The 12954-nt window shown below is 54.7% G+C and overlaps 1 long non-coding RNA gene across 1 annotated transcript in view; it reads left to right on the plus strand.

Annotated features, from left to right (window-relative positions):
• The first annotated feature begins 5436 nt into the window (after positions 1 to 5436).
• Positions 5437 to 12954, plus strand: part of LOC109490159 — a 72954-nt gene continuing 65436 nt past the window's right edge. The window contains exon 1 of the long non-coding RNA XR_002143427.2: positions 5437 to 6043. This is a non-coding gene — a long non-coding RNA (uncharacterized LOC109490159). The remainder of the gene's footprint in view (positions 6044 to 12954) is intronic.

Here is a 12954-nt window from a genome sequence, read left to right on the forward strand (position 1 = left end):
TAACCGGCTGGTCAGCTCTGGCTCGTCACTTCATCTCTGCAGCCCGCAGTTGTCCCATCTGAACAATGGGGATCATGATTCCATCCTTAATATGAGAAGCAAGTGGGGAAGAAATGGATGTGAACACGCCTAGAAATCCTTAAAAACATGGACACCCTTTGACCTAACACTTCCACTTCTGGGAATTTATCCTCAGGGAAATCAGCGCAGCCATACAAGATGTTCCCAGCAGTGTTACTGATAATAACGAAAACTTTGAAGAGTCTGTATGTCTGACAGTAGGGGTACAACGGAGCAGCTCTCGGGGTGCCCCAGGCAGGAGGTGCATAGGCCATGCCCACATCGTACTAGTGACGCTGCCCATTAAAACTTTAAGAAAATAAATAAATCAGCATTCACAAAGCTCTATTCACAATAGGCAAAACATCAGAAACAACCCAATTGTCCACCAACAGCTGAAGGGGTTAAGAAACTGTGATAGGCAAATGATGGGATACCATGAAACCCTAAAAACAAGCATGAGTCCTGATGGACTCAGTGACATAGATGGAGGTCAGCTATGCTGAGCAGTTCACACTCTCTGTGGCACGTGGCTGGCTCGGTCAGTAGAGCATGGGACTCTTGATCTCAGGGCTGTGAGTTCAAGACCCATGTTGGGTATAGAGCTTAAAGATAAAGTTTTTTTAAAGCTTTTATTTATTTATTTATTTGAGAGAGAAAGATAGAGAGCACGAGCTGGGAGAGATGCAGGATGTTCTCCCCGCTGAGCAGGGAGCCCAACATGGGGCTCCATCCCTGGACTCTGGGATCATGACCTGAGCCGAAGGCAGATGCTTAATGAACTGAGCCACCCAGGTGTCCTCAAATCTTTTTTTTTTTTTTTTGAGATTTTATTTATTCGTTAAAGAGATCGCGAAAGAAGAGCGCAAGCGGAGGAGAGGGGCAGATAAAGACAGAGAAACAGATTCCCCCCTGAACAGCGAGCCCAGCAGGGGGCTCCACCCCAGGACCCTGAGATCTTGACCTGAGCTGAAGGCAGATGCTTAACAGATTCTTGATTTCGACTCAGGTTGTGAGATCGAGCCCTGCACAGGGCTCCATGCTGGGTGTGAAGCCTGCTTGGGATTCTTTCTCTCCCTCTCCTTCTGCCCCTCCCCCTCAAATTCAAAATAAAGATCTTTCTTAAAAAAGAGCATAAAGTCTGTGATCCCATTTATATTAAATTCAATGAACGTAAAATGAATCTATAGTGACATAAATCAGGTAGGTGGTGACCTGGGGCCCAGGAGGCAAGGCTGCCTACAAGTTGGGACTAGGGGACATTTTGTGGTGATGGTGTTTTCTTTCTTGATTGTGATGCTGGGGGCATGGGTGTATACATTTGTCAAAGCTCATTGAACTGTACAAGTGAAAGGGATCTCACTGAATGGGACTTGTACCTCAATAAAGTGAATTTTAAAATGATTGGTATTTATTTTCCAAATCCTAGAGAGATTAATATTTAATGACACGAAATGCTCAGAACAAAGATTTCTGAAATGACCTCTAGCATGATCACACACACACATATCAGCACATATACATAGCTGGCTTGGAGACTATTCCAGAAGGACTTTCAACAAAATGTACCTAGTAATTATCTCATGGGTAATTTCTGTTTTCCATTTTGTGTTTTCTATATTTCCAAATTTTCTGTAACAAACGCTTTCCTTTTCATAAACAAATTAAATAAGAACGAACGTATCTCTTTTCCCTTCTTCCAGCTATAGCAGCCCAGGGACGGACGTGGGGCTGGGCCCCAGGACAGATGGCCAGGATGCACTGATCTGGTGAAGGAGAACTCCCTGGGAGGTGGTAGCGGACAACGGAGGTGCGAGGGGTGGGGCCCCCTTCCCTGGTCCTTTGGCCCAGTTTCTGTGCTGGGTTATTCTCCAGGGCTGCCTTGACCACTGGTACCACTGAGGTAGGGAGGAGAGTTACCCTTGCATTGGCTCGGGAAGCCAGCCCCTCCCATTTGGGGTGCCAGGGGCCCTACGGCTTCTCTCCCAAATGTGCTAGTCTCCTTTGCTGCCCTGGGCAAAGGCGGGGTGGGGAGGGAGTTCCAGTCTCTTTGCCCCCCTCCCCCGCCCACACCCCAGGCCACTTTCCCTGCTGGAGGAAGTCCTTCTCTGTGAGAGGGGAAGGGACTGGTGGGGGTGATGGGGTGAGAGACCCTTGCCGCTCCTCCCTCCCTGGCCCTAGGAGGTTGGGGCTATTGTTTACCACCACCCCTCTCTCCAAACTTGGGAAAACTGAGAGAAGTGATTGCCTAACGTCACCCAACCAGTAGCTGGTGGAGCTCAGACTTGACCCCAGGTCTGGATTCTCACTGGATTCAAGTTTCTTTTCCTGGGAGCTTCTGGGCCCCAAATAGCTCATTAATGCATTGTGGGTTTGGGGGTCGGGGGCTGTGTTTCTCCTGTGCCTGTTGTGTGCTCTGGGTTCCTGGGCAATTTATAATCTTCCCACGGTCAGCAGACCCATCAGCTGGGCTCAGCACTTCAACATGGGCTTCTCTGAGACCAGGGCTCTGGCTGCACGTGGAACTGCTGGGACCCCAGCAGCACCACCCCCACCCCCAGTGTAAGGCCCCTTCACTCTAGCCAGCTGGCCTCACAAAGGTTCCGAGGAGGAGGCCTGATCGATTCGGTTTCTTTTCCCTTCCTCAGTGAGCAGATTCTGTAACAGACTGTGGAAATTAAAAATAAGAGCCTGAAACTGTTTAAAAAAAAATTTTTTTTAACCAAGTCACAAATGGGAAAGATGAGGCAACAGCAGGTTAAGGACACTTTGTGATGTAGCATTTTTATCACTTGGCACTTTCCCGACCGTAAATGTCACAGTGGATGGTCCTCGTGAACGGGAGGCAGTGGAGACTGGGTTTATACCTGCGAGTGAAGCTTAGCATTAGTTCACAGCAGGGGGGCATCGGCCCTGCTCCGATTCTCCTTCAGGGTTTCCATTTAAAAATCAGCTGGTGAGGTAAAAGAAAAGTTTAACAAATGTAAGGTATTGTATGTCTATTTATAGAACTATAAAGAAAGTAACTGCAAAGTGAGTGGCCAAAGGCTAGGAAGGAAATTTCCTCCTCTTCCTCCCTCCCTCCCTTCCCTGTACGCTCTGTAAACTTTCTATAACAGTTGTCTTTTTTTTTTAAGTTTTTTAAACTAATCTCTACACCCGACATGGGGCTCGAACTCACAACCCCGAGATCAAGAGTCGCATGTGCCACCAACCGAGCCAGCCAGGTGCCCCTAGAGTTGTATTACTTTTATAATGAGAAGAAACAAAGTTATATTGAAAGGAGGTAGAATTCACCCATATTAAAGCAGTCAGACTGCCCCTGAGCCTTCACATCGAATCTTAACAATGACGACCAAGGGCGCTTTTGCTCGAACACCTGCTACGCGCCAGATCTTCGCTAACGTCTCCCATCATCCTGGCTCCTCAGAACTGCCCGCAGGTGGGAGCTGTCCCCCCAGCCCAGGGACCCGCGGTCCCGCTGGAGAGGCACGTATGGCAGAGCTGGGGGCTGAACGGGAATGATTCTGATTCTCAAAATGGTACTCTTTCCCTAGTATCTTCCTGCCTCTTCAAGGTGAACATTTTCTTAAATACAATGATCCTTGATGAGAACATTTTTATCTTGTTGACATAGAATCTGGAATGATTTCTGTATACAGAATTTAGTAAAAGAAATATAAAAATAGGTTTTTTTGTTCTTGTTTTTGTTTTTGCATTCATTTTGTTTATTTTATGACACTGTCCACCAGCGGCCAAACTAAGGATCAGCTCCATCACATTCAGAGCCCAGGACCCTTGGGGTCCCTTGTTCAAAAAAGATTCTGAATGTTATGATGGGGACTACAGAGTATCGGGCCTAGAGTAGCTGCACCGGCCACAGACCCCTGAAGCCTGCCCCGACAAGGTCTGGACAGGTTTTAATGGAGGACATCCGCTCTGGGGATGAAGTGGGCACCAGAAAACAAATGACTTCGAGCTTCGGGAAGATACGCAGCTCCTGATACGTTTTCCAGTCCTGGAAATACAAAGTGAGGAGAGGAGTCACCAGGGAGGATGCCACGAGAGAGAATGGGTGGGCTTCTCTAACCACCCTCCCTGCCCCCCAGGGGAAAGGGCTGGGCCCCCGGACCAGGAGCTTTCCTGTAAAGCAAAGGACACCTGCATGTTCTTGTGAAATGTCACACCCTGCCCCCCCCCCCCCCNCCCCCCCCCCCCCCCCGAGCCTTGATAGAATTTCCATTGGCTTTGCTGGAGTGTCACGTGGCCGGCCAGCCTAGGTCTCGGAGAGAAACGAGGAAAAGCCAATGCTCGTGCTCACTCCAGGAAGACACGATGAGAAACTCCACTGCACCTGCTTTGGGAAAGGATCTCAGGCTTCATTGGCAAGTGGATTTCCCCCCACCCCCAGATGAGGCCTGTGGGCGCTGGGGACAACCCGGCAGCCTATGTATGTAAGTTGAGGACGATCTACAGCTCAGAAGACCGGCTCCAGAGTGCCGTTCCAGCCAGCTCCACGCATAGTGTGCCCACTCCCCCCCCTCCATGTCCTCAGGGTCATGTCAAGTTCTGGCAGTTTCCAGGTGGATGGACAGCAGCACTGGGTGCCTCAGTGGCTGCAGCTCCTTCCGTGAACAGTGTGTGGAAACACAGGACCAACTAGAGCAAGGATCACAATGCAGAAGTCATTTGAAGGGAAGATATCCACTTAACAGAGAGGCTCCAGCCCTGTGAGGCCCCATTCACTTTCGCAGGACCACAGACAACATATTTCTCCCATTGCTCTCTACAGCCCCTTTGCTCATTTTTCTTTAACAAACAAACAATTCATCCAACTTCTCCCTGCTTTTCATAGCACTCTGGAGTAGCAGGTCTGGGACAGAATACTTTCTCCATAAGCATGTCTTGCAAGTAGGGATGGACAAACGGGTAAATAGGGCAGGAGCAGGGACATCCCAAGGCTGATTGGCAGCTGGCTGCTCTGTGCCCCTCAGCTCCTGTCCCAGTGCTCACAGAGCCCCTGAAGGGAGTGGGCTTGGCCAGAGCGCAGGTTCCTGGGGCCACTCAGCTGCCTCCCCCAGCCCAGATATGTCCCCAGGACCCTGCCTGGGACAGTTCCGAACCAAGCAGTGCAAGAGGGCAGAAAATGGAGGGAGGCAGCCAGGAAGCTCCTGAGAAGAGAAGGTGGAGCTTCCAGGTCGGCTCAAGGCCTTGCACACGAACAGGGTCCTGCACTCACTGCAAATTCGGACTGGGAGCAGGTGGTCCTCCCCCAGGTCCTCTCCTGGACACCACGGGGCCCAGCTGTCCCTCCAGTCTCAGGACAGAAACCCATGGTGGCTGACCCGAACACTTTGCTGAGGGGACAAGATGAGACAGAGCCCGGGGGCGGGGGGGGTTGCTGCCCTGAGGACTCGGTCTTAGTGTCACTCCCTTTCAGAAAGCGTATTGGGCCTGTCCTTCCCTGTGCCTTCCTCTTTCCAGATTTGCCCAAGGCACTTTGGGGCGGGTTATAGAACACACAGGTGCCCGAGCAGGGTCCCTGAGCACCGGGACCAGAGCGAGGGTAAAGGCGCCCCCTCCAGAGTTGAGCGGTTGTTGTTTACCCCTTCAGAAAAAACAACCCCAAACAGCTTCTGGGCGGAATTTCAGGTTGTGGGATCTCTAAGTAGCCAGCCCCCTCTCCACCGTATTTCTTTCTTTCCTCCCCTCTCCGGGCCTGCTTTCCCTCTTTGTTGCCAAGCTCAGACGTCGCTGCTGAAACCGAGCCCAGCGCCCGCGAAGCCCGGAAACTTCCAGCTCCGCGACTGGGCGGAAAGTTGGGGTCGCAAGGCCAGGGTGACAGCGGCGCCCCAAAGGCCGGGCGCGGCGTTGGCCCCGGGCGCCGCCTGTCGCGGACTCGTTCCGCCTGGCGGCGCCGGGACCTCGGACAGTCCAGGGGCCGGACGTGAACTTGACCGCGGGGGCTCCCCGGGACGACCTGGTAAGCGCGTCCGCTCTCGAACCCCCGCCCCCCGAGGCGCGCCGCGGCCGGCCGGGGTCCGAATGCGCGGCCGGGGGTTTCGGGGTCGGGGATCCAGGGACGGAGGGGGGGCGGCCCGGGGCCAGGGCCCCGGGGCTCCGTCCGGGAGGGGGCGCCGCCGCCGCCGTGACCACCATAGAGCGCATCGCTGAGCCAGGGCCCTCCAACGCCCCACGAAGGGTGCCCTCCCCGGCCTCCTCCCGAACAAAGCCTCGGGAAGTTCGGAAGGGAATCCTTCCCGACATGTTCCCTTCCCCGGGCTGCTGGGTCTGGGCGGCGGCCATCCGGGCTCTTAAAGGGGAAAGAAGACCTCTCTGGCTTTCTTCTCGCCGCTGCTTTCTTGCGTGCTCCCCCTTTGGCTGAGGGAAGAAGCAGGGAGTCCACTCCGCCTGCCTCTCAGGTGTTAACTCTCTCAGGCGGGGGCCTGCCCGGGGCTCCACACTCAGGTTAGGGCCTGCCATGAACAGGGACCCCCAACAGTTCAGGGAGAGGCAGCCCCTGCAACAGGAGTGGGTCCTGGGGGCTCCGGGTGGACGCTGCTCGCGATTCATCCCTCTTGCTTGAGCAGCTGCCCTGCCCCCTCCTGGGGACCCTCCTGAGCAGGACCCCCAGCCACAACCTCCCTATCGGCTCTGCCTGGGGCAGCTGTGCCAGGGTCGCCGAAGCGCCAAGGCCCCGTGGCAGGTCCCGGGTACACGCTATGGCAGCTGTGGTCAGGGCCTGTGGAAGAGAGGGAGTCTGGGCCCTGTGGGACCTTGTCCCTGGTGTCTCCTCCGCCCCCTCGCCTTTGCCCACAAGCGGAGGTCCAGCAGCCCCTCTCACATATTCCTCCACACCTTTGTCCTTTTGAGTCACACAGGCCTGTGACTGTCCTTATCCCTGGGGGGGCACCTGCCGGGTAGGGAAACAGAGCCTTGAAAATTTCAGACTTCTGCCCTGGGTCTGGGCCTGAAGTTTGACCGAATGCGCCCCAGCCATAGCCCGGACTGTCTGGGTGGCCTTGCTCTAGGCAGTGGCCAGGTCCCCAACCTGCTAGAAACCATTGCTAGCTAACCTCATCTCCTATCCAGGGCTCCCGGAGCCCAAGGTCCTCCATGAGAGGCTGCGGGGGAGTGGGTAGAGTGCTCCTGCAGGAGTGAGAAGGTGCAGGCCAGCTGGGGTTGGACAGGTGACCATCCTCAGTACCCTGGACATTCCAGCAGCAGCCTCAAATGGGCAGCCCGCAGGGTTCAGGCAGGCCGGGTGGGGCACCGTGGAGTATTTTTAAGGGCTGAGGGAACAGAGACCCCAGGCCCTGGTGCCAGTTGCTGCCAAGAGGGTAAAGGCCTAGGGTTCCAGAGGCTCAGACTCTTTAGGAGAAGGAAATCCATATTTGTGCATGGACTGTCCAAAATTTGAAAATATCACATACCCTGGGTTGAACCCGGTCTGTAGACCCCCACATTGCAACCCCTTGTACACACAAGCTACTTAGTGTTAGAAGGAAACAGGACTCCTAGTGACCCTAGTCCCAGCCCAATCTCTGTTGAGGAGGCCCTAGAGATCTGGAGAACAGGGAGGAGGGCAGTTTGCACCCCATTTACCCCCCATCTCCAGGAAGTCGAGGCCTCCACATACTGAGTGCTCCGGGCGACGGGGGCTGGCTTGCCTCTTTCAGATCACATCTGCTTAACTGAGCTGATTTGAAGTTAAAATCTCCCTTTAAACCAGGTAACAGAACTGCCCTGCCCCCAAATCCTCTGAGGAGCCTCCGAACCCACTCAGGCTGTGCCCGCAAAGCGAGGTGTGCAGCAAAGCCGCGGCAGGATGCAGAAAGCGAACTTCAACTTTCTTCCTGTCCCAGGCAGGAGAGCCACTTCCAGCCACGAAAACCTGGGTCTGTGCCGCCCAGAAGGGCCGGCTGCAGAGAGGCCGGCCTGTGTCCAAACCCCAACACTGTCTCGTGCTGCATGGAAACCCTCGGAGACTGACCTCGTCTCCCCTATCCTCAGCTTCCTCGCACATAAAATGGGGCTCAGTACGAGTTCTGACCCGGTGGAATTGTGGGGAGGATGGGGATACCGTGTGCACACCTAGCATGACACTGGTACACAGTAGGCGCTCAATAAACATTCACAGCTGCATCCGACCAGCTAGACCATGCTGGTGGCCCCTCTCACAGACCCCTGCTTCCGGGACTGCTCAGAGACCACTCCGTCCACTTCATGTCAGCTCTCGATTGCTTGCCTCTCCCCACTCTCTTTGTTTCTTTCCTTATCCTAAAAGAAAGCATCACTGAGCCTCTCCCCGGTACCTACAGCCCTGACCAAGAGGTGGGTCTGACCCAGGCCGTACCTGGAGAAGCTGCTGGATGCCCTGTGCAATTTTAACACCAGGGTGAGGTTCTCTGGGCTAACTCCCCATTCAGATAAGGTGTTTCCCACATAGTGCTCCTGCTGGCGGCCATGCAGTCTTTGTTGAATGCCTCCAGTGATGAGCAGCTCACCACCTTTCTGGTGGTGTTTCTTGTAGGTATCCCTGAAACTTTACTGTTAGGACGAGATGTAGGACAGGCCCATGGCAGTGGCTCTGGGTCGGAGTCACCTGGATTTACCGGGGAAAATACACATCTGGTATGCCCACCTTTGCCAACAGTCAATGTAGTGAGGAGAAGGAGAAGAGAAGGAGTCACTGAGTGGGGTATTAAACAAACATAGTACGAAAGGCTGGCCGCCTCACTCAGGAAACTGGAGAGCAAAGTCGAGGCATCCAGAGGCCTGGGCTTCCTTTGCCAGGACTGGCTGCATAATTTGCAGAGCACGGTGCGGAATTAAAATGGGGGGCCCTTATTCAAAGTGATTCAGAATTTCAGGATGGTGACCACAGCACATTAAGCGAAGTGTGGGCCCCTCTGAGGAAGGCCCTGAGGAAGGCCCTGAGCATGGGCCCTTGGTGGCAGATAGGTCACAACCCCACGACGCTGGCCGAGCTCCTGGTGCATACCTGAGCCGGGGACTGAGGCCCGAGGGGACCCACAGCCAGCTCCCTCAAAGGAGCACGACTCCTCTCCTGCATCGACTCTCTTTCCCAGCCCTGATGTTACATGCTAATTTTAGAACATTTCAAATCCTCGCAGAAGAAAAATATTTTTGATCACCTGTGAAACCGCACTCAGAAATAGCCAGTGGGAGCGCTTGGCCCATCTTCAGACTTCGCTGTCTCGAAACGAAGTCAGCATCTGAGCTTCTTATTAGAATATGTATCATTTTATCTTCTGTTTGTTTCACTAAATATTTTATCACCGCTCCTTCCTAAGTCAGAAGATACTATCCTGCCAGTTGATTTTTAATGACTAATATTCCGTTGGTTACAGCTTTTTAACCACCCTTGTTACTGGACACAGGTAACTCCTGGCTCTCTCTGTTGTAAGCAGCACTTTGAGGAACACCTGTGTGCACAATTCTGCACATTTCCTAGGGGAGTGAAGGCCCTTAGGTTCCAGAAGGTTCTATGGGGTGTATCTGAAACTCCACCTTGACCAGGGCCTGAGCCACCAGCCCCCTTGCAGGGGCAGTACTGAGAGGATAGCCCTGCCTGGCATCTTAGCTATTCTTTTTAGAGAAAACCCAGTCCTCCAGCAGCTGACGGCCTGGGCACAGGCAGCACTGGCTGATTGCCTTCACGGCCACCCTGCGAGGGTCTGTAATCAGCCCCCTTTACAGCTGAGGACCCCGGGCCCCGTGAGCAGAGGCACTGGCCCAAGGACTTCCTGCCTGATCTATCGTGAGAAGGACACGTTGACGATAACAAAGCAGAAGATGACCCCTCAACCCATGGAACTGTGGACAGGATTTCGGGGTCTGGGCTGCCTCCGTCACGAAGCCTGTCAGGCTAGGGATGGAATAAGATCATGCTAAGCATGGCGCCCGTTCTTGGGCAATGCTCAATAGGTGGTGGCGTGGAGAAGCAGGAAGAGAAGGGGAAGGACGGAGGAGGAGGGGGAGGGGAATAAGGAGGAAGAGCAGCAGCCGGTAGGTGAGGTTAGAACCCCCTTAGGACAGGAGGGCTCTGCAGGGCAACTGGTCCCTTGCCCGAAGCCTCCTGAGGGCGGGGATGAGGTGTACTCACCCCCGCCCAGCCCTCCCCGCCGCAGACGAGCAGCGTGCGTGGAGTGAGTACATAGGCAGGCTGCACCCCCAGTCTCCTTCAGAGGCATCTGGACATGTGGGGGAGGAGGGGAGGTGGTGTATTAGTTTCCTCTCGCTGCCATAAGAAAGTTCCCTGATTTAGTGGCTCGCACGATGCAAGTTCATTACTGTGCAGTGGTGGAGGCTGGAAGTCTGAAATGACTCCTGGAGCTGAAGTCAAGGTGTTGGCAGAGCTGGTTCCTTCTGGAGGCTCCCAGGGAGAATCTTTTTCTTGGCCTTCTCCAGCTTCTAGAGGCACCCATATTCCTTGGCTTATGGCCCCTTCCTCCATCTTCAAAAAGAAGAGACATTACATCTCTCTTTCTCTGACCACAGCTGGGCCAGGGTCTCCATTTTTAAGGGTTTATATCATTAGATTGGACCCAAGTGGATAATCCAGGATGTTGTCCCTGCTCTAGGCCCTTAACTTCATCCACCTGCAATGTGGATTTGGACTGTTCTGGGTTTGTTGCTGGAGCAAAAGCCTGAGCAAATTCCTGCTGGAGGCTTCACTGGCCCCAGCCTTTGCGTCCTGCTGGGACGGAGGTTATGGGAGCTCAGGCAGGTTCTCTGAGCAGCCAGGAGCTGCTTTTCCTACTTCAACCCCACAGGGTAGGCAGAGTGGGCACTATTACCCCTATTTTACAGATGGGCAAGCTGAGGCCCAGAGAGGCTGGATAACTTGCTTAAGGCCATACAGCTGGCAAGGGGCAGGGCTGACACTTGGTAACAGCTAGACCCTAAATCCAGGGCTCGACGGGGCCCGCCACCTGCCTCTAGGAATACAGACTTTCCCGGCTCTCCCTTAACCACAGCCCTTGTTTCTTTCCAGAAGGGTGATGGGCTTTCTTGCCCCTTTCCCAGAACAGGCAGGCTGCTCTCAGGGACAGAAAGGCCACAGGCCAGCCCTTGGCAGGGGGGCTTGTGTGAGTGTGGAGGGATCTTTGTGCCTCCCCAGGCGGCAGGGCCTCTAGGGCAGCTTGCGTGTTGGGAGGGTGAAGGCGTGGAGGTCAAAGGACCAGTCTGTCTGTCCTGGCGAGAATGGCTGCTGCTCTTCCTATTCCAGCTCCCCACTGAGGGCCTTTGGGACGTCTCTCTCCTTCGCACCAGCACAAGGCAGCGACCTGAGCAATGCAGAGTTGCTCTGAATAAGGAAATGAGGATGAGAATGTTCCTGGGACAGCCTCTGAAACTGGGGTGACACTCGCTACGCAAAGTCAGGCAAGGATGTGCACCCCAAGGCTGGGAGCACGCAGGGGGCATGGTCGGCATTCCCTCCAGGCCGCCATTCCCTCCAGGCCGCCTGCTGCAGCCAATCCCACTGGGCCTGGGCCTGGCACGGGAGGAGTTAAGCTGCCGCGGGCACCCTGGCACACGGAGCTGCCCAGAATGTCCGGCTCCCCACCCCCACGGCTTTTCTTCCTTTTTGCCTTTTTCCTTCTTAATTAATCATACGCTGCTGCCCAATTTAAATATGGAAATGCCCAGGCCCTGGCAATGCAATTATTCCCGAGGCCGGGCAGGCTGTCCGGCCCTGGGCTGCGGGGAGTATCGTGGCATCGCCTCCTTTCTGGTGTGTGTGAAATTATGTGCACAAAAGGCGTCTCCTTATCTGAGTGTGTGAACTAAATAAATAAATAAGGGCTTTTGTTTGTTCGCCGGCTCCTGCACATGACTGTTTTGACTAAACCGCCCGTGTTGTCTGTGCCTTTATGGGACTCAGGAGAGGGGCCGGGGGAAAAAAAAAAAAAAAAAAAAAAAAAAAAAAAAAAAAAAAAAAAAAANGGGGGGGCGGGGGCACAAAGCCGGGCAGTGCCAGGCGACGCCGCCACCCCGGCCTCCCTCCCTCCGGGGCCCGGCTCCCGGGGAGGCCGCTCTTGCGTGGGGCCGGGGCAGGCCGTGGCCGGAGGAAGGCCGCGTGAGCGAGGCGGGGCCCAGGGCTGTCAAGGAGAAAAACATCCCAAGGCCTGCAAATTGCTGCTCTCAGCTTTTTTTTTTTTTTTTCCTCCTCCTGCTTGGGAGGGGAAAAAAAAAAAAGCAGCGTTTCCTCTGGAGGCGGATGCTAGAAGGATGCAGACTTTTAACCATCTCCTGCACCCGGGCCTTCCCCAGCAGCGTCCAGGCCCAGGCCCCGCGCCTGGGCATCCACGGAGCGCGGGGTGTAAGGACGCCAGATGCCTTGTTCTGGGAGACGCTGGAAAGCAAGGCCCCTGGGCATCCCCGGCCAGAAGCGGGGCCCGGTGCAGGGGTTTGAGGACCCGAGGTCATGGGGCACGTGGTGTGCCGCGTGGGCGGGCACGGTGGCCTCGGACGCCGCGGTCACCTGTGCTTGGTGGCTTTGTGTCTTGGTGTTGAGCAGGCTGTCCGGGCACGGCGCTGGGCATCGTGTCTTGGTTCTTCCTGACTTGGGGCCTTCAGCCATTCTGGGATCCTGGGCCTTTCTCATGACCAATTTTTGTGTTTAAAAAATAATATGGAAAGTTTTCTGGTGTCTGGTGGGGGCTTAACATGCCGTGGGTTGAGGGCAGGACTTAAGGAATGGATTCTAGAGTGAGGGAGGCGATCTGGTCCCTGGAGGAGCAGCAGGCAAGCTCCCAGGACAGAAGGAGAGGGCGTTGCCCGCAGGGAGTGAGGATTCTATGTGGGGCGTGGTGGCAGGAGCTGATGGGATGGTGGTCCTGGGAGGCACAGTGCCTGCCTAGGGCC

The sequence above is a fragment of the Ailuropoda melanoleuca genome, chromosome 15 (assembly GCF_002007445.2).
Source record: "Ailuropoda melanoleuca isolate Jingjing chromosome 15, ASM200744v2, whole genome shotgun sequence".
NCBI classification, from domain to species: Eukaryota; Metazoa; Chordata; class Mammalia; order Carnivora; family Ursidae; genus Ailuropoda; species Ailuropoda melanoleuca.